At 41.8% G+C, this 23687-nt stretch overlaps 1 protein-coding gene across 7 annotated transcripts in view; it reads left to right on the top strand.

Moving 5' to 3' along the window:
- ZNF532 (zinc finger protein 532) overlaps nt 1-23687 on the top strand; it is a 134002-nt gene that overhangs the window by 27421 nt on the left and 82894 nt on the right. Inside the window, exon 3 of one of the 7 annotated variants that reach the window (XM_064294458.1) lies at nt 6117-6156. The exons of 5 other annotated variants lie outside the window; for them this stretch is intronic. The gene's annotated coding sequence lies outside the window, so the exon portion shown is untranslated. Of the gene's footprint in view, nt 1-6116; nt 6157-6207; nt 8006-23687 lie in introns of those variants that run through there. One more of the 7 variants, XM_023543750.2, reaches the window with a different exon arrangement.

Raw genomic sequence — 23687 nt, 5'->3', positions numbered from 1 at the left:
GGCCTGCTCCGGGTACTTCTTCCTTGGTGGTATGAGGTCCCTCACTCTCTGCTTGCTTCCCTTTCCTTTTATCTCTTGTAAGATAAAAGGTGATGCAGGCCACACCCCAGGGAAGATCCCTTTACATTGGCTCAGGGATGTGACCTTAGTAAGGGTGTTGCAATCCCGCCCTAATCCTCTTTAACATAATCCAATCTTGCCTCTTTAACCACGGGCAGGGATTAGGATTTACAACACATAGGAAAATTACAATCACAAAATGGAGGACAACCACACAATACTGGGAATCATGGCCTAACTGACTTGGCACATATTTTTGGGGGACACAGTTCAGTCCATGACATTTGGTAATAACGGATTTTGAGAAATATGATCTGGTAGTACAAGCCACCAATAAGGCAAGTGGCACTGGGGTGCCACGGATCCGCGGTATGACAATACGCCAGTGGAAACTAGGGAAGTAATTTATTGCAGGCACCTTTCCGTCAGGTTATATGGAGGACCTCTGGTTTTCCAAATATGACACAAAAACTGAAACAAACCCATCAGGGCTCCGTAACTATCGCACAAGAAAGCCTAATTATGCTTGCAAGTCTTACCTCACAGAAATAAAGGGAAAAAAAGAAAAAGTTTACAAACGTCTACAAAACTAACATTTAGGAGGCATCACCTGATAGAATGTTCAACCTGTACAACAGTGAGGCTCCAACTCATATCTCCTGAGCTTCACGTATTTCAAAAGGGACCCACCTTAACACTAACTGCTTTAGAGCTGAAATGACCTACTACCTATGAGGTCCAGAGGCTGGTGTACTGTTACACCAATAGCAGCAAAGGCGTTAACATGTGTCTGCTACCTAGTTGGTGCACCTCTCATCCCTTTGTGACCTTAAAGAATGTTACTTTTTGTGCATGAACTTTTTATGGTAGGATCTCATACGATATTTGTCTTCCTTTTGTGATTGGTTTATTTCACTCAGTGTAATGTTCTCTAGATTCATTCATGTTATGAGATGTTTTGTGGATTTGTCATTAGCCTGTATCGTTTCATAGTATTCCATTGTGTGTGTATCTAGTGTTTTTTATCCTTTCATCCATTGGTGCGTATCTAGGTTGTTTCTGTCTTTTTGCTTTTGTGAACAGTGCTGCCATGAACATGGGTGTGCATATGTCTATTCTTGTTATGGCTCTTATATCTCTAGAATATATACCTAGGAGTGAGATTTCTGGATCATACGGTATTTCTAGCTTTATAAGGAAGTGCCATAGTGTTTTCCCATAGTGGCTGTACCATTTTACATTCCCACCAGCAGTGTATAAGAATTCCAGTCTCCCCACAACCTTGCCAACATTTGTTGTTTTCTAATTTTTGGATCAGTGCCGTTCTTGCCAGGTGAGATAGTATCTTATTGTACTTTTGATTTGCATCTCTCCAGTGACTAATGATCACAAGCATCTCTTCATGTGTTTTTTAGCCACCTGGATTTCTTATTTGGTAAAGTGTCTGTTCATATCCTTTGCCCATTTTTTAACTGAGTTGTTCGTGTTGTTGAGGTATTGAAGTTTTCTATAACTTTTAGAGATTAGACCCTTGTCATGTTGTAGCTAAAAAATTTTTTCAGTGTACAGGTATCTCTTTTTACCATCTCGATGAAGTCTTTTGATGAGCATAAGTGTTTAATTTTTAGGAGATCCCAGTTATCTAGTTTATCTTCTGCTATTTGTGTGTTTTCAGTTATGCTTGATATTTTGTTTATACGCTATATTAGGGCCCCTAGCATTGTCCCTATTTTTTCTTCCATGATCTTTATAGTTTTAAGATTTATATTTAGCGCTTTGATCCATTTTGAGTTAGTTTTTGTGTAAGATGTGAGATATGAGCTTTGTTTCATTTTTCTGCAAATGGATATCCAGTTTTGCCAGGACCATTTGTTAAAGAGACTTTCTTTTCCCCATTTCACGAACTTCGACCCTTTGTCCAAGATTAGCTGTCCATAGGTGGATGGTTTACTTCTGCGTTCTCAATTCTGTTCCATCGGTCTCTGTGTCTGTCATTGTACCAGTACTAGGCTGTTTTGACTACTGGGGCTGTATAGTAGGTTCTGAGATCGGGAAGTGTGAGGCCTCCTACTTTGTCCTTCTTCAGCAATGCTTTGCTTATCTGGTGCCTTTTTCCTTTCCATATAAATTTTGCGATTAGTTTTTCCATCTCCTTAAAGAATGTGGTTGGAATTTGGATTGGGATTGCATTGTATTTGTAGATTGCTTTGGGTAGTATTGACGTTTTCACAAGGTTAAATCTTTCTGTTCTTGAGTATGGTATGCTTTTGTGTTTAGGTAGGTCTCTTTTGGCTTTTTGCAGTAGTGTTTTGTAGTTTTCAGTCCATCACTGTGTGTGCGCCACCCACCCCAGAGGTTAGGGACCGGTGCTGGTGTTATGCCCTATGTCTTGTTCCCGGTTCCCTCCCTGCTTTGTGGACACTGGGATTCCCAGAGCGCTTGTCCTCCTTCATGCAGCCTTGCTCCCTAGGTCCAGTTTATGTACTGCTCACCCTGCTTTATTCCGGGTGTGTCAGTGCAGTTTCTCTGTCTCCTGTTGGGAATTCTGTGACGTTGCCTTTCTGTGCTGCTTATCCAGGATCCCGATTGGCTTTGTCTCAAGATGGCCACGTTTTGCCAGGTTGGCTGGCAGGGCCGCTCCACTCCGTATCTTGTTAGCTGTTTTTGATCAGTTTTTTCATTCAATTGGTGTTTAATTCCTTACGCTTTCATTTCATGTTCAGTGTTCCAGAATTGTCTATATCTATATCACTTGGTTTCTCAGATCTTTGCTATAGAGGGATGGCAAGGTGTATCTAACTAAGCTGCTGTCTTGGCTCCTTTCCTGTGCTCAGTCTTGTAACTATGAAAAGGAAGAGCCATTTTTGTCTTCTCCAAAGCCCATGCTCTTAATTACGACAGTGGACTGTGGTTTATAGGTGTCATTTCTACAACGAATCAGTGGCAGGCTCAGCTATCTTTGGAGTTCTAAGCCACTGCTTCTAAATCAACCAGCATTTCTCTCTTTGTCAAGATTCAGGAGGAACTTCTTGCTTGCTTAGTGACACTGATGATGCTGGGGCTAAGACAAGTACATGACATTAAGAGATTCCTTGCTCCCTTTCTTAGTTTTCTCCTTTTCTGTATATATGCTTACCTACCTCTTTTTTTTTTTTTTTTTACCTCTGTATGTGTAGCTTTGCAATACAAATCGCAGTGCCTCCTTTTGGCAGTACTTATAGGACCAGCCAGACAAAGTTTTTATAATAATACATTTCTGTATCATTGAACCTAGAGGCAGAGTTGAGTCTCTCTTGAAAATCTGTTCATTATTGTTCTTCCTACATTTTTGGAAATTAGTGTTTGCTTGTTCTTTCCTGAAGTCACCTTGGGTTTGATGTAGAAGTTCCCTTAGAGAGGAATTACCAAAAGCTACAAAGAAAACCTTGGAGTTAGAGCTGTTAAGAAAAATGGTCGGGAAGCAGCCCCCTCATATTCCAGAATGTGCGCCTGTTTCCTAATACTGGTTCCCAAAGAGAAATTTCTTAAACCTTGCTTCTAAGTATCTCACAGAACCAGTAGTGTCAAAGATGTCTCACCCTGAAAGCTCCCGGGATCAAGTAAGTTTGGGAAATGCTGCCAACCCTGGATCCCCATTTTGAAGATTCATGTTGGGGATGCACATTAGCACTAGAAAGTTCCAAGAAGCCTTGAGAAAAGAAAGCTCTGTCTCTCTCTCTCTGTGAGATCTAGCATTTCTCAGATTCCTAGACTGGAGGCCCCCCTCCACCTTTTCTGGTGGAAAGTTTTATAACACAGGAGGAGCATTCCTGGGTAAATAAACATTGTTCCAAGCTGTTGGTTGTCTTTGATGAAATTAATGAAAAAATAGAGTGCCTTGTGGGGAGTAATGAAAGAAGTGAGCTTCATCTATTTTCTTCCTTTTAACATAACATAGTGACCGACCAGATGATATAATTAATTCTTTTTCCTGTTTTTCTATGTTTCGTTATCTACTCCAGGAGGAGAATGTCTAAATGAGTTTATTTTTAAAGTCATTAGCCAGTAAGCATGCTGAGAATGATAACTTTGGGGGATGCTCTGAGTCATATTTTATAGATGGAAGTACTGTATTTTATAATTTCCAAAATATTTTAAGTGAACTTGGTGTCTAGTGAGAAGTGCTGAAAGATTAGCCAACAGCGTCATTTTGGAACATAGAACAGAGATAACAACTGCCCAGGGAGCCCTGTCATTTACATCCTTCTGGGTTGGCAGTTTGGAGCCACCAGCCACTCCTTGGAAACCGTATGGAGCAGATCTGCTCTGTCCCTGTAGGGTCGTTATAAGTCGGAATTGACCTTATGGCAACGGGTATGGTTTTTTGGGTTCAGTAGATGGGAGGGGAAAAGGGTAGGGATGAGCAGGGGCGGTGACGGCCACCATTTTCATACTAAGAGAAGGCTTTGATGTAGAAACTGGTAGAAACAGGTTTATGATGATTTTAGCAGGATAAGGTGTTGATGCCCCAGACAGGGTGATAAGGCGAAATGTCTGTGTTCACGTAGACCAGGGTTTCTCAGCTTTGGCACTATTGACATTTGAGGCTAGATAATTCTTTGTGGTGGGAGCTGTCCTGTGCATTGTGGGATGGTTAGCAGCATCCCTGGCCTCCATCCCCTAGATGCCAGTAGCACTCTCCTCCCCGCTTCCCCCACGTCATGACAACCCAAAATATCTTCAGACATCGTCAGAGTTCCAGGAGGACACTACCACCACCATTTGCTCTTGAGTCGATTCTGACTCACGGCGACCCCATGTACATCGGGAAAATTCTGCTCCCTACAGTTTTCAATGGCTGATTTTGTCAAAAGCAGATTGCTGGGCCTTTCTTCTGAGGTACCTACCTCTGGGTGGAGTTGTACTGCCAACCTTTTGGTTAGCAGCCAAGGGAGGGGGGAAAATTCACCCCCAAGTTGAGAACCACTGACGTGAAGTCTTGTGGCGAGAACAATACTTCAAAAGTTTGGATAGTGAGAATTCCACAAGAAGGACCTCTGTTGAGGGAGGGAAGGAAGGAGACAAGCAAGCATGTCTCCTTGAAATGTAAAAGCCCCAGAGATGTGTAAGATAGCCTAAGCTACTGGTTTTCTCTTCCATGCTTTCTAGTGCTGGTTGTCGCAGAAATGTTTGCAGATGTTTTAAAATATGTATTTAAAATAAGGAATGACTGGTTGGTAAGATGAGTGAGAAGAAACAGGAACTTGAGCTGTTGGTTCGATTAGAGCATTTCAAGGACAAAGGCTTCTGTGCAGGATTTAAGACTTATGTGCAGAAATTTAGAAGGCTTGTTCATGTGACAAAGGAAAATCACTTTGAAGCTCTCCTTTTGTTACTCAAAACATCACTGCTGATTTAGAAAATCTCTACTTTGCTTCAAGCTAGAATGGAATGGTAGAGATGCTGCTAAAAAGCATGGTGTTTATAAAATGCCTAAGGAAAGTCTCCAAAGCCTTTGACTTTTACTCCTAAAGCATGAACCCTTTGTTATTAGCATTTATAAGGGTAAGTAGTGATTCACCAAACACGCTTCATTTAAAAAAGAAAGGCAGTTTATATCCAACTAACAGTGAAGACTTTAGAAATTTTTTTCTTGCTTTCTCATCGTGAAACTATTTGAGGAACCCACTTCAAGCAAAGACTGTAATGAATTTTTCTGAAGCTTATTAACGGTGACAGGTTTAGCCCAGACCCTTTCAGTGTTTCTGTAGACTCATTGATGAATTAGTAAACTACCCGCACAAGCGTCTTTTAGTTAAAAGATGTGTTTCCAGAGGGAAGTAGAGCTTAGTACAGAAGTACCATTGCCAGAATTTCTCAGATTGATGCTTTTGACTGTACCTAAATTTATAGGAATTTTCTGCCTCTCTTTGTGTAGATACAAACATTTCATATGCAAACCTCCACTTAGATGGATGGACTTGGAAAAAAATTTTTTTTTTACTTTTATAAGAATACAAATGGATGTATTGAGCAGAAGTTCAAAGTATGACTTCAGTTTTCCTTTTGTCTTCCAGTCCACTGCCCTGTCCAGAGCCAGGTGTCAGAGTGTTTGAGGTACATCCTTCTAAACCTGTCTATGCATTTTACATATCTATAAATTTTATATTTGTGTTGTTGTGTGCTGCCGAGTTGATTCCAACTCACAGCGACCTTGTATGATAGAGTAGAACTGCCCCCATAGGGTTCCTAAGGCCAAAATCTTTACAGGAGATGATTGCCAGATCTTTTCTCCTGTGGAGCAGCTGGTAGGTTGGAACCAGTTAACAATTGAGCTCATAACCATTGTGCCACCAGGGCCCCTTCTATATTTGTAACAACAACAACAACAAAAAAAAACTCGTTGCTGTTGAGTTGAGTCTGACTCATAGCAACCCTGTAAGACAGTAGAACTGCCCCATAGTGTTACCAAAGAGTGGCTGGTGGATTCTAACTCTCAACCTTTTGCTTAGCAGCCGAGCTCTTAACCCCTCTACTACAAATACAAATATGATATGTGTTTTTTTTTCTCCCAATTTAGTATAGTACACAGTATATGTATTGTTTTGTGACTTGAATATTTTTCACTTAATGGTATACTGTAATTGATTTAATAATTTTCCTGTTGATGGAAGTTAGATGGTTTCTGGTGTTTAGCTTTGTTACAAATAATCCTGCATCAAACTTTTTTTTGTACATGTATTCCTCTCTTTGGAAGATTTCATTTCTTTGGTTTAAACCATTGCCCTGTGTTCTAAGATCAATGACTTGATGTCCACACACAGCAAATAGGTCCCGTACCCATTTTTCTCTGGGGTTAACTAAGGAAAGAGCAGGGTTTTCTGCCTAAATCTTAAGAGTTTCTTAGTTGTGGGTATGCTATCGGAGAGATCTTATGGTAATCTCCTTAGTTGAAGATTTTCTTGCATTAGCTTGTAAACTCAGCACCTTTTTACTTGTCATACATCAGGTATCTGCAGAGATGGTCAGCTGGGTAGCCCAGGTAAATTACCTGGCTCCCAAAGGCATTCATGAGGATGAAATCAAAGATACCCCTAGAGAGAGCACACAGCTAGATAACTGAATTCTGATGGGGGGTTGGGTGGCTTATTCCACAACACAGTTCTGTAACAGTTGTGCAGCGGCCATAAGGAGGCCCTGGGCAGAACTGACCCATTGTGGTCCCTGTGGAATAGCTTAGGTATTTGAGAAACTCTTCTGTGTTGGAGTTTTTCTAGCAGAGCCATCATTTTGGATTGCTAAACTGAGGGCAGTCTAGCCGGTTAAATTTTTCTAAAGAAAAACGTGGGAAAGGTATTTTTGGAAGCTTTGTATAGCAAAGTAAGTAGATATGCCAGTGATCAAGAACCTTCGTGCTAACGGCAAGTCAGCACAATTCTATTTTTGACTCTAAAAGAAAACATTCATCACACGGTTTGACTTGAGTTGGCTTAATTTGAGTATGTGATGTGAATTTAGTCCCTGGGTGGTACAGCAGTCTGCCTCTCAAGTGCTTTGGATTGGTGAGGTTGTCTGGTAGCGGGAGAGGGAGATAAAGACAATGTCTAGTCAGCTGCATCAGTGAGAGACCTGTGATTTTCCACTAAAATGACAACAAAAACTCCACAAAACAGAAGCCCCTCAGCTTGAGCTGTGTCACACAGGCCTAGCCAGTATTGTTGGTTGTGGTTTAAGTGTCCTCTCCCAAACCCCAGTGCCTCTCTGGATGTTGGAAACCACGCAGAGCCTGGGGTGAGCTGTGGTTAGCCTCATTTCCGGAGGAAGTGACTGGGTGGCTGAGCTTTGTGAAGGCTGGTGCACCCAGGGAGCTCCTCAGTAGGGAGCAGAATGTTAATATGTAAATTGATTTTCTTTCTGCAAGGACTCGGCAATTAAAGGAGCCCTCTAAAAACAACCTTTTTGATAGGTTAGTGCTTTGCTTTGATGAATTGTTTCTTACTAGTTTACTCTTCTAGTTCTCTTTCTGTACATGTCCTGTATTGTGGTTAAATCAGAAACTTTAAGGAGCAGAGAACTTCGTCTTTCTATAAAGGATTTTCTGGGATCCTGTTCTGGTACGAATCAGGAAAACTTCATTAAAGGAGTTTTACTCATTTGAATAATAAAACGCAAATCCTGATGGGATGTTTGATTTTTATATGAACAGATTCAGGATAAAATTCCTAGATAGTTCATTAATAGAGGAAGATTTGGGAAATTGAGCATTTTGGAACTTGCACGTGATTTTTCACAAACTACAATCAGAATAAAGCATTAAATCAGTTAATACCATGCGAAAGTAAAGAGTCACTTAAAATGTACCCAGTCATGGATCAACATCGTGATTTTTGTAAATATTCAATCAAAGGTTTTGGAGATTAAAAAAAAAAAAATGTATATGATTCAGATTTTCTTTCCTTGTCTTCAGCATAACATGGACTACATTATCTTTTCCCTTCTTTCTTCCCAAGCATTTTAGAAATGTACGTTTAACAGCTAATACGAAGAGTTAAAAGCTCTGAAGTTAGCTGTGCCAAGGTGAATAAAACAACTTTTTTTTTTTAGACTATGATCAGGCAGCTGCCACAAATAAAGAGGAGTGCTTGTTTGCGGGCATACCTTAAAATCCACCAGGTAGTCCTTCTTGAGCCATGGGTAGCTGAATCAGTTATAGAACATATGTCCGTGTACTTTAACTTTTTCTGGAGAACAATTTATTAAGGAAATAGCATCCATATTAACTTGTACCTTCTATTTAAAACAACATTTTTCCAGAAGTGGACCAGGTGCTTAAGCAGTATAAACTCTTGAGTCAAACGAAGTATGCTTGCCTCTCCTTAAATGCTACAGCCTGGGATGAGGTTTAGACATTTGCTTTCCTGCTACCCAGAGGCACTTATACTGTGACTGGGGCTCCAGTTTGTCCCTTGCTTTTTTTCACTGGAAGGTGGTCTTTACCTCCAGTTATCTTTTTAAACTCTTAACTGTATCTGGTATTCACTCACTAAATCTTCAAGATTAGCATGTCTCTGAGTTGCCCTGTTACAGGAATTTTTTTTCTCTCTTCCCCTTCTCTCTTTTTTGAGAAATTTAAAATGTAACAGTAAGTATATGAATTACATACCAAGTCCTACTTATATTCTCACCAGCTGCTGTTTTAACTGTGAATGTCTCTTTGTATGCATGTCCTGTTCCCTTCCTGTCCTCTGCCCCCCCTTCCATCCTCTTCCTCCTTCTCCCTCCTGCTTTCACCACCCTGCCTCTTCCTCCCAGTAGGTAAATGGCTCTCCTTGCTTTTTAAAGGGACTTGGGACTGATTACTTAGGAAATATTTTAAAATCACTAGATGAAATGGATCATGCTTTGTAAATGGGGTTAAAAAAGTTCTTGTCCTTGGTTTTGGTCTGTTTTTGTGCGTGTTTTGAGGGTTTTTGGTTAAAATTGGAATTTATTTATAACAAATTTGACTGAAGTTACTTACCTTAGAGAGTTACTAGCTATATCCCTCCGTCTGACTAATCCTCCCCTACCTTTTGTAGTAGTTGTTGACCATGCCATTTTCTTTCTCATCTCAGTATGATTTTTAATGCCAGCCTAGGCCAGTTTGCCTTCACTCCTTAAGCTTGATTTCCTTTCTTTGAGTTGGGGGAGACAATTTATTGTTTAGATAAGAAGATTTCCTTCAGGCTAAGATCTCTTAGGAAAGAAACAGTAGGAGAGTAGTAAAATATCTCTCCTTCCATCCATCAAGAGACTATTTTTGACTTCATAGTAAAATATAGGGCACTTTTTATTTATCCATAGGCAAGCCTAGTTTACTATGAAGTGAAAAATACATAGTCCCTTGATGGATGGAATGACAGAAGTTATCCTTTGAGACATGTTAAACATAAATGTTACGATTTAAGAGCATGAGTAAATAATTTTAATGTCTTTGTTTCCCCTTTCATTTTTTTTCATAATTTTTATTGTGCTTTAAGTGAAAGTTTATGAGTCAGTCTTTCACACAAAAACTTATATACACCTTGCTATATACTCCCAATTACTCTCCCCCTAATGAGACAGTCCGCTCTCTCCCTCCACTCTCTCTTTTCGTGTCCATTTCGCCAGCTTCTAACCCCCTCTACCCTCTCATCTCCCCTCCAGGCAGGAGATGCCAACATAGTTTCAAGTGTCCACCTGATCCAAGAAGCTCATTCCTCACCAGCATCCTTCTCCAACCCATTGTCCAGTCCAGACCATGTCTGAAGAGTTGGCTTCAGGAATGGTTCCTGTCCTGGGCTAATAGAAGGTCTGGGGGCTATGACCACTGGGGTTCTTCCAGTCTCAGTCAGGCCATTAAGTCTGGTCTTTTTATGGGAATTTGAGGTCTGCATCCCACTGCTGCCCTGCTCCCTCAGGGGTTCTCTGTTGTGTTCCCTGTCAGGGCAGTCATCGGTTGTAGCTGGGCACCATCTAGTTCGCCATCTTTCATTTTATCACTTGAGATAAAAATATGTCTTCAGGAAAAAAAAAATCTTGATGATTTTAAAGCAAATGAATGAAGCTCAGCACTGTTTATCTTAAAGGTTATTTTGTGAAGTATTCTTACTTCTACAGTAATCCATGAAAGAGAGTCAGTCTTGTAGTTCCTTGCTTTGGCTCTAAACTTTCTTGGGAAAATATCACAATCTGAATTTAAAAGGAACCTCCAACAACTGTATGCATGAAAAGATATCTGTGGTACTTGTTACCTACCAGTTGAATCCAACTCATAGCGACTCTATAGGACAGAGTAGAACTGCCCCATAGGGTTTCCAGGGAGCAGCTGGTGGGTTCCAACTGCCAACCTTTTGATTAGCAGCCAACTTCTTAACCATTGTGCCACCAGGGCTCCATATCTGTGATAATATTGTTGAATGTAACAAAGTCTATTATGTTAAAATTACAAACATATATTTATTCTTAATGTTTATGGATGCATTTAGAAGTACATAGACCAAATGGTATCAGAGTTTAATCTCTGAGAAGTAGGCCTCCCTGAGACCTTCACTTTGTGTTGCTTACACTCCTGGGTTTTTGAGTATTAGCAAAGAGCATATACTACTCTTAAAATAAAAAAAAGTTAAAAAAAAAAAACAACCCAGGAATGAAAGAGAGGTGTACTTGAATCCATGTCAGCATGTTGGCTAAATGAAGCTGTTTTCAAAGTTGCTACTTGGGCATTCAGGTTAGAGTGATTCTAGAGTAATTCTTGGCATAGCAGTGTTTACATGTTACTGTTGTTAGGTGCCATCAAGTTGGTTCTGACTCGTAGTCACCCTGTGTACAGCAGAACTAAACCTGCCCAGTCCTGCGCCATTCTCACAATCATTGCTATGTTTGAGCCCCTTGTTGCAGCCACTGTGTCACTCGTTGAGGGTCTTCCTCTCTTTTGCTGACCCTCTACCTTACCAAGCATGATGTCCTCCTCCAGGGACTGGTCCTAGAGCTTTTGAATCAAAAAGGTTTATATTGCCTGGAAGGTCCCTGTGTGGGGGTGTGGGGGGTGCGGAAGGGACAGGGGAGAGGGGATACCATTATTCAAGGTTTTGCTTGTGGACTGAATGGTGGGGCTCTCGACCTGTCGATGGATTATTCAATACTCTGTACGCAGAAAGTCTTATGGGATGCTTGTCAGGTTGACTGGAGAGCAAGTTGGTTAATCGAGATCATCAGATCAACAATTTTCGATTTGCACTTCAAAGACAAAATTATAATTAGATGCTACTGTGAGTTGCTTTAGACATCAGTGAATGCCTTCCTACTGTGGAGTCAGTTAATAGTTTGCTTTTAGAAATGAGATAATTGGAAAGTTACATACATTTTTGGACCCAAGTGCTTATTACTTAATACAGTAGAACTACTTGAAGACCTAACATTATGTATGGAAGGGCTGGCTTTGATATTTTCTGTGTGTTTAAAGGGTTTGGCTTAGGCATCTCATGTGTTAGTCAGAGAGCGCAGTGGTTGCACTGGGGTTGAGTGGTGGCGTGTTTTTACCTAACCGTGGATCAGCTGGGTGGTTCCAGAATTTTCCAAACCATTGGAAAAGCCCCCAAAATGTTCACCAGGTGTATTATAGCTTTTTCCTTGTCCTGTGTTTACTGCCGTTGGTAGTAAGTTAAAAGAGTCACTTTCCTCCAGTTCCAGACTCAAACCACTTAGAGAAGGAAGAGAGATGCGTGGTAGGCTGTCTCCGTTCACCAGAACCTTTGGTGTAGATTGCTCTGCGCCATCATTTGTGTTAGGATCCTTCAGAGCACTTTTGCATGGAAGCATAAATACATGATTTTCATCTTGCCATTGAAAATAGAAAGCCTTTTCTTTCTCTAGAAAGGGTTTAAGAAATAAAATAAGTGAAAATAATATTCTTACTAATCAAAACCAACAAACCATGGCTCATTCTGGGTATTAATTTGCGAGACTTTATGAGTATTGACCTCTTTCTTCTTCCCTAAGGAAGTAATTAATCTTTGCCTTTTCTGCAGTTTTGATTCTTCTTTATTCCCATTATTTCTATTAGACTTGAAGTCATCTTCTGTGTTCAGAGAGTCTGGGATTTTATGAACACAACTTAGCCTATCAACTTTTTCTAGCTATCTTGGCAATTTTATGTAGGTCAATATTGTGTTCTGCCTGAAATATTTTAGAGATGAGTACACAGTAAGATTTTTGGGACTATTGGAATCATAAGCGATTGTGGCCCTCTGAGCATGTGGAACTCAGGAGAAAAGTTAATGTCCCTGGGAAAGGCCAAAAGAAATTGTGCCTGAACTCTTTCCTCTTTCTTCTGTTACATCCTTGTGGCATGGCGCCGTTGGGCAGAGGCTCTAATTAGACTTTTTCTGTGTGAATTGTCACTAAAGATAGACCCAGATTGGCTTGTCCAACTTGGATTGTGTAACAGGTTGCCAGTTGCCAATGGTATAGGTGACACTTCCACAGAGAAGTAGACATCTCTACGTGCCCTGGCCCTTTCTGCTTCATGTGGTGGTATCTGCATGTCGGCTGCAAAGGACTCAACTCATAGGCAGTATTTTCCAAAAGGCATGGAAGGTGTCTGACATGCTTTTGGGCGGGGGGGGGGGGGGGTGGGAGGAGTCTAGAAGTTAGATAAATTTGATAAACATTGATACTCCAACCCTTCTTTGAGATCCAGAGTGCACGTTAATATACTCCATAGCTCAAAGGGAGGGGTAAGTATAAAGATTTGGAGAAGTCTTGGCAGAAAGAAACCAGGTTGACCCTTGCAATGATTTGACCCTAAGGCCTTCCTTCCTTTATAATATCTATAAACAAAACACAATTTTTGGAAACAGCAATGTACATGGTGTGGTGTGTTAGACTTGGCAATCACTGGCTCGTCAGCCCAGTGTATACATTTTTGAACTTCACCGTGTTAACCAAAACCCCAAACTCTGCCATCGAGTTGATTTCAACTGCTACCGACCCTATAGGACAGAGTAGAACTACCCCATTTAGGGTTTCCAAAGCTGTCAACCTTTACGGAAGCAGACTGCCACATCTTTCTGCCATGCAGTGCCTGGTGGTATGAACCACTCACCTTTTGGTTAGCAGCCAAGTGCTTAACCACTGTGCAACCAGGACTCTAAGCAGAACACAATCTTTGGGAACAGTGATGTAGATGATACGGTTGGCACTCACTGGCTCACCAGCCCAGTCTGTACATTTCTTTTCAGCTCTACCGTATTAACCCGTTGCCATCAAGTAGATTCTGACTCATAGTGACCCTAAAGGGCAGAGAGCTGCCCCACAGGGTTTCTAAGGAACGCCTTGTGAATTTGAACTGCCAACCTTTTGGTTAGCAGTCATAGCTCTTAACCACTACACCACCAGGGTTTCCTCTACCATATTAAAAAAAAAAAAGTAACTCGAAATTCATCATCGCGGTTGTGGTTAGCTGCCATCAGGTTGGTCCCTGACTCATGGCGACCCCGTGCACAACGGAACAAAACACTGCCTAGTCCTGCACCATCCCCATGATCGGTTGCAAATTGGATTGTTTTGACCCATAGGGTTTTATTGTAATAAACCAAAAAACCAAACCCATTGTCGTGGATTCTATTCTGACTCATAATGACCCTATACGACAGAGTAGGACTGCCTGCCCCATAGGTTTCTAAGGAGCAGCTGGTAGATTCGAACTATCAGCCTCTTGGTTAGCAGCCAAGCTCTTAACCACTGTAGCACCAGGGCTTCTTTATCACGGTGGGTATATAAAGGCTAAAAACCAGGGCTCCCCACTCCATAGAGAGCTGGCTGTTCAAGGTTATTAGCATGCTACTGATGCGTGTCAGTCCGTTTTCCCAAAGATGTCATCAAGGGTGCCAGATGTTAGAATGTGTTCTCTAAAATCTTCATTTTGTAATTCGTTGTCGCTTGTCTTCCCTGTTGAGTGCAGCAGTTTTTATCCAGCATGTCTGCTGTGACCCAGCCGAGCTACCAGTGGTGTCTGGAGTGGGAAAGGGGGCTGTAGCACGGCTGGAACGTCTTCAGCAGCTACGCTTTCAGCTTTGTATCCCACTCCCTTGGCACAGTTCTGGGGCTCTTCATATATGTATCTCTTACTAGAAACCATTTCAAATCCTTCTTTTTAAAGGCATTTCACAAATAAAACAAAAGCAAATAATGTATATAAATGTTGAAAAGATCAGTCCATTGTGGAAGGATTTTGAAGCAGGTTGGGATCAGTCAGTTATAGAGAGGTGTTTTCAGGAGGTTTTGAACAGGAAGAAGGGTCTCGGCTGCAGAATGGAGCAGAGGAAGATAAGCTGGCAGAAAAACAAGTTGAGAGACAAGATCCCAGCCCCATGTGACTTTACGTTTTCAAACAGACATACTGGCTAGGTAGAGATATGCAGACTACATTCTTCAGAGAGCCATGATTTTGTTCTGGGATCAAGTCTTAGATTGTAGGCCTTTTAGGCCTTTTACTTTTTTTCTTTCCATCCCCTCTCTTCCTCTATGGCTTGAACAGATATACAAGAAAATCTCGAGGTTCAAGTTTCACTTTGATATTGGCCCTGATCTAAGGGAAATTGTTATTCTCATTTCATCATGTCACTGTGAGTTGGAATCGACTCGAAGACAATGGGTTTCGTTTTTTTTTTTTTTTGTATTTTGTTATGTGCGTTCTTAGATCTGGCTTGACAGAACAGTTCAACTGTTTTTGAGTAAACAAATAATTTTATAAGCTATTAGTTGCATTTGGGAATATAGATGATCTAAACAGAGCTGAATATGGTGCCAGAAAGGTTTTCTTCCCTTCATTTTCAACTCTCACTGAGTAAGGGTCTTCTAAATGCATTGAGGCTGGGGAAAACCTAAGACCTTAAAAAAAAAAAAAACTTTAAAAATCCTTAATGAATATTTATAAAACCTAATTTTGCAAACTAAAGTTACTATTTCTGGGACCATGGACGTTTCTGGTTGCGTACTATTTTCTGAAAAATTACAGAATTTGCTGTATCTCACTGAAAACAATTTTGAGACCACATTAAATGCAGTAACACTGTAAGGCTTACAGTCAGTGAATTTTTTTCATATTGTGATAGATTTGCATTTGTATTAAGAAAACCTGAATATATTTTATATGATTTCGGAGAAACGAGGCTTCAGGAGCAGAGTGGTTTTTTAAGTTGCTTACATTGAGGAAACAGATGTAAAGTCGAGGTTCCTACTTAACTCTTTGTAACATTTTTAATTTTTTGGTCAGAGTAATACATGTATTCAGACTCATGGCGACCCCATGCATGTAGAGTAGAACTGCTCCAAAGGGTTTTCACGGCTGTGGCCTTTCAGAAGCAGATGGGCAGGCGTTTCTTCCGCAGTACCTCTGTGTGGGTTCGACCACCAATTTTTTGAGTAGTGGTCGAGCACTTAACCATTTGCACCACCAGGGACTCAAGTAATACATATACATAGATTAAAAAAATAATGAAATAATACTCTCAGTCCCAATTCCCATAGGCAGTTAATGTCCTCCTTTGGATCTTTTCTTCTGTTATTTACTGTCTTCTTTTTAAATGATGTGTGTACACTGCTGAGTTTTTACTTCTTCGTTTTAGGTATTACTTCCTGTTGTGATGGAGAAGGGTTTTGTTCTGATCCAGAAGAGTGGATTGGTTGATGCCCTGGGCTGGGGAGACAGAGAGCCTGGATTCTCATCCATTCTGTACCACTTAGTGGCCATATGTCTTTGAACAAGAGACTTAAACTTTCTTTGCCTAATATATAAAAAAGGAATAATGACAACAACAACAGTAATGGCCCGCAAGCCTGCCCTAAATGTTTGCAGGGCCAAGGGCAAGAGTACAAATGAAGACCATATGACTAAATATTTAAAAGGTATATTTAAATATTTTAAAAGTTATATGCCATGTGCCTAAATATTTAAAAGGTTTAAATCAAGCTACACCCATGACCTGTCCCCTGTTCCCACCCAGGGCCTTGGCGGATCTCCCTCACGCCCCACAGTCTTTTTGGCTGGCTTACTTCCATCTCTTCCCAAACATCCGGCAATCTTTAAGGACAAAGCTCAGAAGAGCAGCTGGAAGCCCTGCCTGCGTAGGTGGGCCTGTTCTTTGGTGGGCTTCCTGCGATTACTCATGGAGCTGGACTCTTCACTGGAGCATCCCACAAGTCAGCATCTGGAACCTCTTCTCTGCGGCCTTTCTTTCTTGGAAGACTCTTCGATTCTCCTGCCTGGGGAATATCCTTGGCTGTTGTTGGCCTTACAGGCAGAGGAAATGGAAGGCTGGGCCAAGAAGCACTCCTGGTTTCTGCTCACACCTCACTGTGCTTTGTCTTTCCTCCAAGCTCAGTGTCTTCATCCCTGTTCTTTCTCTCACCTTAGCTTCTCTTTCAGTGCTTGTTTTAGGACGTGGGGAACGCCTTTCTGGATGGGGTTTATAGCTAGGTGGACTGTGCTGAGGGCCGTGTAAGCTGTGTTTTTATGCATCCATTTCATGTTGTGGTCTCAGCCCCCTGGGGCCCTGTCTGCGAGCCGGGCCACTGGACAGCTGGGTTGGGCAGTGTGTGGACATGGTGTGAGGTGTGGGTGAGGATTAGGTGGGGAGCAGCTGAGGTCTCAGATTGTCTTTGCTTAGTGCTTGACTGGGAAGACAAGTTTCAAAATCCAGAGAAAGAAGAGTCAGAGAGAAACATTGAGATAGTTTACTTTGTGGGTTGATGAAATCTTGCTGCCTTTTTAGAGAAATTGTGTTTTTTTCCCCCACTTAGGAACTCCAGGTGACCCTACTAATGGCTAATACCAAGAGTAGGGCTGGAGGCATTAGAAAAAGAGCATATATCTTGAAATGAATGAGATACGGTAAGGAACCGCTGCCCTCACCCTGTAAAGTTACTCAGGAATCTCCCATCTTCTCCAGTCAGACCATCCTCACCTCAAAGCTTCTTCACTTTTCCATCTCAAGAAGATTTAGTCAGTTTTCCTTTTTTTCCTATTTTGTGTTATTATTAGAACAAATAAAAGAGAGGAAGAACTTAGTGCTTTTGTGCTGAGTGCTTAAACCAGTTAAAGACCAGTTGCCTTCAAATCAACTCTAATTCATGGCAATCCCTGGTGTGTCAGGTAGAACTGTGCTCTGTAGGATTTTCAATGGCTGGTCTTTTGGAGGCATATCGCCAGGCTTTCCTTCTGAGGTGCCTCTGGGTAGACTTGAACCTCCAACCTTCAGGTAGCAACTGAATGTGTTAACTGTTTGCATGACCCAGGGACTCTGCTGAGTGCTTGGCACTGTGCATATATTAATTTCTTTTCACTTATGCAACAGCTCAGTGGTAAAACTATCGTTTGTTCCTGTTTTAAAGATCAGGAAATTGAGGCTCTCCCTGCATAAGAGCCTAAAGAATGGGTTCTTCTTATTTTGCTAATGGACATTAGTGTGTGTGTATATGTGATGGGGGAGGGCAGGATAATGTAGGTCAAGGAATAGCATGATCAAAGGAGAAGTGTGTCTAAATACGACACGCAAAACTGCTAGCAGAGCAGTGGTTGGGTCAGATTATATAAGGCCTTTGGTGTCAGGCCAAGGAGTTTGGATAATTTAGAAGATAATAGAGGGCCCTTTGAGGATTTTTAATAGCTGTCGTGATAGACGTGATTAAAATGGAATTTGAGAAAGATGAATCTGAATAAGGATGGAGGGATGGAGAATGGAATGTTGTAGTCTAGACTTCAGGTGAGCTGGACCAAAACAAGAGGAGTGACAGGGGGTTTACAGAGGGGATGATGTGAAATAGCTTGCCAAGGAAAATGAACAGGACTTGGGGAGAGAGAAGAATTGAAGGCAGAATTCTGAGTTTGAGTGATTCGGAAAATAACGGTATAGAAAGAGAGGAGTCAGATTTTGAGGGATAGATGATGGATTCATTTTAAGATATTTGAAATGGTTGTGGCTATCTGATTTTAAACACCCCCAGGCACTTTTAACTAGAGATCACAAGAAAAAACAAAGATCAGATCTGAGCCTCTCTGAAGTTAAATGGCTGCCGTATCGCTTGCGTGGTGGCGGACTAGCTACATAAATTATTGGGAACTCTTCTGCATCACAGATTTGTCTATTCTTCCCCGTCTATTCTTCCCCATTTATTTATTCAACCATTCATTTGTATCAGTATGAACTCATGGATATTATTCTATACTCTGGATTATAATCCAACTGCTTTATTTATGTTGTTGCTCAAGTAGTTCCAGCTTTGGCCTTGGGGAGCTCTTTTATTTTTTTTGTACTTTAAAGGAAAGTTTACAGAACAAACTAGTTTCTCATCAAACAGTATATGCATCATTCTATGGCACTGGTTAACAACCCCATGATATGTCAACACTCTCTCTTCACAGCCCTGGGTTCGCTGTTACCAGCTTTCCTGTTCCCTCCTGCCTTCCAGTCCCTGCCCCAGGGCTGGTGCTCTCCCCTTTGGTCTTGTTTTGTTCCATGGGACTATTCAATCTTTGGCTGAAGGGTGAACCTCAGGAGTGATCTCCTTACTGAGCTGAAAGAGTGTTTGGGGGCCATATTCTCAGGGTGTCTCCAGTCTCTGTCAGGCGAGCAAGTCTGGTCTTTGTTTTTGAGTTAGAATTTTGTTCTACCTTTTTCTTCAGCTTTGTCCGGGACCCTCTATTGTGATCCCCGTCAGAGCAGTCATGGTGGTAGCTGGGTACTATCTCGTTTTAGTGGACTCATTCTGGCGGAGGCCATGGTAGATGTGGTCCATTAGTCCTTTGGACTAATCTTTCCCTTGTATCTTTAGTTTTTTTCATTCTTCCTTGCTCCTGAAGAGGTGAGACCAGTGGAGTATCCTAGATGGCCACTCACAGGCTTTTAAGACCCCAGATGCTACTCACAAAAGTAGAATATAGAACATAGTCTTTATAAACTGTGTTATGACAATTGAGCCAGATGTTCCCCAAGGTCATGGTCTTGGGGAGCTCTTTCCAGTGGCTCCTGTGTCCCTTTGCCACACCCCATCAGTGTAGTTTTTGAATTTTTTGAGTACTTTCTTACTTTCTGGCAGTATAAGATGCTGCAGGATCACTTTGTGTATTTCCTGCCCCACACCTAGAGTCAGCCATTTCTCCAAGGAGCTCTGGCTCATTTTATTGGAGGATGGTGTTAGAAACCGAGGTTGGGTTGGCTGCGCCCTTGCTTCTGGTCTTTGTCAGACATCTGCATCAGTGTTGGGTTCTCCTTCTCAGATGACCTCATTTTTTTCTCTTTTTCTATCATAATCTCTCCACAAGATCACCCAGACTTGATTTTTATAGCTGTCAGATTTTTAGAAGACTCAATTCATACAAAATTACCATTTCCTAGATGAGGAATTAAATTTTTTTTTTTAAATATATGGTCTCAATTCCAGTAGTCACACTATACAGGAATCTGGCTATAAAGGTTGAGTCTGAGTTAATGGTATCTTTGGCCTGTGATTTATGTTTTTTTATTATGGTTTCTAGGATTTTTACAAATTCATGAACCTTGAGGGAGAGAGTTAAAAACTTATATTGAAATTAAATTTTGAGCATTTGGTTTTATCAAAGCAAAATCAATAGCTGAGGTAGAATGGTCTTGGGAACTAGAAATTTGCATTTGTCATTCTCAGCTTAATGTGCAGCGTAGTTCTTAGAGAATAACAAGGTAGTGAGGTATTTTGATAAAGGAGATTAAAGTTCAGGCAGCTGGAGCAATATGAAAATCACATCTTTAGGATGTAATCTCTTCCTTATATTTTCCCTTTATAGGAAAAGCTGTTTGAAAACCACTGTCTTGCTGTTTAAGTATGAGTAAACTGCGAATTGAAAAGAATAAACTCCTTGTAAGGAGCCCTGCTCAGTAGTTAAGCTCAGCTGCTAACTGAAAGGCTGGTGGTTGGAACCCACCGGCTGTTTGTGGGAGAAAGATGTGGCAGTCTGCTTTGACAGCAATGGGTTTATTTCTTGTATTAAAAGAGATACAGGGCTACATTTTTTTTTTTCTTTTTCTGTGCCCCGCATCATGTTAACCAGAGATTGCTTTCTTTGTTAGCAGAGACTCAAAACTTAAAGTTTTATATTTCTGTATGAGTCGCAGGGCACCTTGGGGGAACACTTAATTGTCGAGGGTTCTGAGGCCTTGGTGAGGGAATGATTCTCGGGTCTCACCTTCTCTGACCTTCACCCGCCATGGGAGGAGAGAGCCCACCTGCCCTCTGCTGGGAGCAGAGAAGCTGGAGACCTTTCAGATGTGGCTGCCGAGAGTGTGACTGCTGCTTGTGGGAAGTTTGGTACACTGTGAAGGGCTGTGCCCCTGTAAATTCGTGATATTGTTGTGGTTGCAGGGCTGCAGAGATCATGTGGGCTCCGCTCTGGTACCTGTGAGCATCTGATCTCAGCACCTGTTTCATCTGCCCCTGGCTGTGACTTTGGGGGTCATTTGTGCATCAGCCTCTAATTCTGAACCCTACTGAGGACCACACCACAGCCTGTGGGTTCTGTGTTTGACAAGGTGAACCCCTGACCTCCCACCCCCAGGCCCCTCAATACCAGCTTTTCCATCAGAGACTGCTGCCCACCTGGCTTGCTTATTAGTTAAGTGGCCAGACTGTTGTAGTTGCGTGCTGTCGAGTCACTTCCAACTCGTAGCTACCCTATAAGACAGACTATAACTGCTCCATAGAGTTTTCTAGGCTGTTATCTTTATGGAGCAAATTGCCAGGTTTTTCCTGAGGAGCTGCTGGGTGAGTTTGAACCACCAACCTTTCGTTAAGGCTTAACTGCTGCGCAACCAGGGCTCCTTGGCAAGACTGTAGATTGGTAAAAAGTAAATAGAAAATCCATTGTTCTCCTCCATGAATTCATTTAACCTTCTCTGAATGAATACTCTTTTACGATTAGTAAGCAACCTATATGGAAACAAACTTTAACTTTCTAATAATCAGTAACATGAAAATTGAAATGCAATAAAGCATCTTCTTATTGCGTTTTACATTGTTGTTGTTGTTAGGTGCCCTCGAGTTGGTTCTGACTCACAGCGAACACTGCCGGGTCTTGCGCCATCCTCATAGTCGTTGCTATGTTTGAGCTCATTGTTGTAGCCACTGCTGTTTTACGTTAGCTAGTAAATATTTATAAAGTTGGGGACAAGATGTGCTAGGCATAATTCTTATGCAGAACTAGCAGCATTATAATCGGTGAGCCTTTTAAGGAGTCATTTGGGCATCTGTTTTCATGCATCAGAAAAAACGACCTGTGTTTGGGTCAGAATTTGGGAATATTACATCCCTATTTTTGGAGATTTTTTTTTTATTTTTGGAGATTTACACTATTCATTAGCAAAATAAAGGCTGTCCTGCCTGAAAGGAATCTGTTAACGTGGAAAAATCCAGCATTTTCCATATGAATTTTGGTCACTTCTTTGTGAACTTTCTACTAATATCCTGCAGAACTCTGTTTCATAGTTTGTGAAATGCTACCTAAGGATTTTTAATGTTTTCCTGGAAAAGGCAGATGTCATTGACAAAACTCAGGCAAGACATAGGAACAGGAACAGGTCGAGAGGGAAAACAAGGGCTTTGGTTTAAGTTTGAGATACTGTTGGGAGAGTCAAGTGGAATATGATGTCAGCAACTGGAAAGCCAGCTCTTATGGGAGAGTTAGGACTGAATGTAGAAATGTGTGAGTTTTCTGAATATACGTGATAGTGGTGACCAAAGAAGTTGCTGAGGTTATCTTTGAACAGAGGTAGGAGTCCCTCGGTGGTGTGAATGTTTAACGCACTTGGCTGTTAACTGAAGGGTTGGAGGTTTGCGTCACCCAGAGATGCCTCAGAAGAAAAGCCTGGTGATCTACTTCTGAAAAATCAGTCATTGAAAACCCTGTGGAGCGCAGTTCTACTGTGACACACATGGAGTTGCCATGAGTTGGAATCGACTCATTGGCAACCAGTTTTGGGAGATGACAGACAGTCTAAAGGGGCCCATAAAGGACAGAAAGAGGAAGAGCCAGCGAGTAAGTCAGAAGCCATGTGGGCTCCTGGCAGTGCCGTGGTATCCCCAAGAGGAAAGGACAACTGAAAAGTGAAATGCTGCTTTAAAAAAAATTTTACACACAGTAGAATTCACTCATCTTGTTGTACAGTTCTCTGGGCTTTGACAAACGCACAGAGACTTGTATCTGTTGTCACAATCGTGATAGAGAACAGTTCCATCACCTTCTAAATCTTTCTCACATCCTGGATTTGGTAATGATTTCGGTAGAGTGGAGAAGCCTGGGTGGCACAGTGGTTAAAGTGTTCAGCTGCTAACTGAAACATCAGCAGTTGGAACCCACCATCTGCTCTGTGGGAGAAAGATGCAGCAGTCTGCTTCTGTAAAGATTACAGCCTTGGAAACCCTATGGGGGTGGCTGTACTCTGTCCCACAGGGTTGCTTGAGTTGGAATCATGTTTTGGTTTCAGTAGAGTGGATTGAAAGGGGCCAGGAAGGTACTGAACTACGGTACAGGATTTGTCCCAGTGTTGGACAACTCAAGCGGTGAAGGCAGCATGACAACGAGACAGAGGCATCAAGGGTCACTAGGTTAAGGTTGGGAAGAACTCTTTCAGTCTAGTAGGTAGAGGTGACAGGAGTGACCTGAAACTGGAGGGAGAGGAGCAAGCTCACAGAGGAGGATCAGCTCGGAGGGACCAACTGTGAGGTGCAGGGAAGATAGGAAGGAAGGAAGGGCACGGGGGAGTGCTTGCCTGATGACTTTTATCTTTAATTAAGTAATTTCATACCTGTAGAAAGAAAAAAGGGTGGGGTAGGTCAGAGGGAAGGATTAGAAACAGCCTCTCTCCCTGGCAGGAAGGGGGTTAATAATAGAAAAGGACTGAGATGCTCAGTGACATTGAGGACCCGCTGGAGGAGGAAGCACTGATTTGCTGCAGCCCAGCCGCATTGTTTCGTGACTTTCCCTGGAGCCTCTTGGTAGCTGGCCGCTGCAGTAGAAAAAGCAAAGGGGCTATTTATTGCTGAGCTTTCATTTTGACCCCAAGAGTACCTGAAGTTAGGGGAGTGGCCTTCCTCAGAGA

The sequence above is a fragment of the Loxodonta africana genome, chromosome 11 (assembly GCF_030014295.1).
Source record: "Loxodonta africana isolate mLoxAfr1 chromosome 11, mLoxAfr1.hap2, whole genome shotgun sequence".
NCBI classification, from domain to species: domain Eukaryota; kingdom Metazoa; phylum Chordata; class Mammalia; order Proboscidea; family Elephantidae; genus Loxodonta; species Loxodonta africana.
The sequence above is the reverse complement of the archived record's forward strand: the minus strand, read 5'-3'. Positions and strand labels throughout refer to the sequence as shown.